We start from the raw sequence: 2,795 nt of genomic DNA on the forward strand, positions 1-2,795 counted from the left end.
GACTCACTTGAACTGCGTGACCTGACTGTGTTGGTTAAACCTGGTGATGATGCTGACGTCCATAAAAGGCTTTGGTTCTGAGGAAGGAAGACAGAGAAGGACCAATTAGAGAAGAGCATTAGAGAACACACACACACAGCCATGTTCCCGGGGAGGCAGAGGTTACCTGAGTCCAGAGCGATGGACTTTGGAGGAGGAACAGGGTGGAACACAATGGGGAATAAAGCTCCAGTCAGCTGGTTGTCCACCTGAAACACACCGTCAAGGGTTAAATATAACCACAGATACACACCGTCAAGGGTTAAATATCACCACAGATACACACCGTCAAGGGTTAAATATCACCACAGATACACACCGTCAAGGGTTAAATATCACCACAGATACACACCGTCAAGGGTTAAATATCACCACAGATACACACCGTCAAGGGTTAAATATCACCACAGATACACACCGTCAAGGGTTAAATATCACCACAGATACACACCATCAAGGGTTAAATATCACCACAGATACACACCGTCAAGGGTTAAATATCACCACAGATACACACCAAGGGTCAAGGGTTTAATATCACCACAGATACACACAAGGGTTAAATATCACCACAGATACACACGTCAAGACAAGGGTTAAATATCACCACAGATACACCGTCAAGACAAGGGTTAAATATCACCACAGATACACCGTCAAGACAAGGGTTTAATATCACCACAGATACACCGTCAAGACAAGGGTTTAATATCACCACAGATACACCCAAGACAAGGGTTTAATATCACCACAGATACACACCGACAAGGGTTTAATATCACCACAGATACACCGTCAAGACAAGGGTTTATTATCACCACAGATACACCGTCAAGGGTTTAATATCACCACAGATACACCGTCAAGACAAGGGTTTAATATCACCACAGATACACCGTCAAGGGTTTAATATCACCACAGATACACCGTCAAGACAAGGGTTTAATATCACCACAGATACACCGTAAAGACAAGGGTTTAATATCACCACAGATACACCGTCAAGACAAGGGTTTAATATCACCACAGATACACCAGACAAGGGTTAAATATCACCACAGATACACCGTCAAGGGTTTAATATCACCACAGATACATGTCAAGACAAGGGTTTAATATCACCACAGATACGTCAAGACAAGGGTTTAATATCACCACAGATACAGTGTGTCAAGGGTTTAATATCACCACAGATACACACCATCAAGGGTTTAATATGATAGGGGTCATGGGTTTAATATCACACAGATACACCGTGACAAGGGTTTAATATCACCACAGATACAGGGTCAAGACAAGGGTTTAATATCACCACAGATACACACCGTCAAGGGTTTTAATATCACCACAGATACAGGGTCAAGACAAGGGTTTAATATCACCACAGATCACCGTAAAGACAAGGGTTTAATATAGGGGTCAAGACAAGGGTTTAATATCACCACAGATACACCGTCAAGACAGGTTTAATATCACCACAGACACACCGTCAAGACAAGGGTTTAATATCACCACAGATACACCGTCAAGACAAGGGTTTTAATATCACCACAGATTACACCATCAAGGGGTTTAATATCTACAGACACAGGGTCAAGACAAGGGTTTAATATCACCACAGATAGGGGTCAAGACAAGGTGTAGGGGTTAGGGTGTAGGGGTTAGGGTGTAGGGGTTAGGGTGTAGGGGTTAGGGTGTAGGGGTTAGGATGTAGGGGTTAGTGTGTAGGGGTTAGGGGATGTAGGGGTTAGGATGTCAAGGGGGTTAGTGTGTAGGGGTTAGGGTGTAGGGGACAAGGGTGTTAGGGTGTTAGGGTGTAGGGTTTAGGGTGTAGGGGTTACCACAGATAGTATGTGTAGGGGTTAGGGTGTCAGGGTTAGGACCAAGGGTTAGGATATCAGGGGTTAGGGTGTAGGGGTTAGGGTGTATGGGGTTAGGGGTTTAAGTGTGGGGGTTTAGTGTCAGGGGTTAGGGTTTAGTGTGTAGGGGTTAGTGTGTAGTACACACCATCAAGCGTTAAATATCACCACAGGTTTAGGGGTTAGGGGTTAGGGGTTAGGGTGTAGGGGTTAGGGTGTAGGGGTTAGGATGTAGGGTTAGGGTGTAGGGGTTAGACAAGGGGTTAGGGGTTAGTGTGTAGGGGTTAGTGTGTAGATGTGTAGGGGTTAGGGTGTCAGGGGTTAGGGTGTAGGGTTTAGTGTCACCAGGGGGTTAGTGTGTAGGGTTTAGTGTGTAGGGGTTGAGGGTTAGGGGTATAGGGGTTAGTGTGTAGGGTTAGGTGTTAGGGGTAGGGACAATGGTTTAGTGTCAGGGTTAGGGGTTAAGTGTAGGGTTTAGGGTGTAGGGGTTAGGATGTAGGGGTTAGTGTTAGGGGTTAGTGTGTAGGGGTTAGGGGTTAGGGGTTAGGGTGTAGGGGTTAGTGTGTAGGGGGGTTAGGGGTTAGTGTGTAGGGGTTAGTGTGTAGGGGTTAGGGTGTAGGGGTTAGGGGTAGGGTCAAGGGGGTTAGGGTTAATATATGTAGGGGGTTAGGGTGTAGGGGTTAGGGGTAGGGTTAGTGTGTAGGGTTAGGGGTAGGGGTTAGTGTGTAGGGGTTAGTGTGTAGGGGTTAGGGTGTAGGGTGTAGGGGTTAGTGTGTGTGTAGGGGTTAGGGTGTAGGGTGTTACCTGTAGCCAGTGTAGCTGGGCCCGGAGACTTCTCTGATGAGGCGACTGTTTGAACTCCACCTGAATCCCAGACAGGAAGTTCCTCCTGATAGT

The sequence above is a fragment of the Oncorhynchus keta genome, unplaced genomic scaffold, assembly GCF_023373465.1.
Source record: "Oncorhynchus keta strain PuntledgeMale-10-30-2019 unplaced genomic scaffold, Oket_V2 Un_contig_7619_pilon_pilon, whole genome shotgun sequence".
NCBI lineage: Eukaryota > Metazoa > Chordata > Actinopteri > Salmoniformes > Salmonidae > Oncorhynchus > Oncorhynchus keta.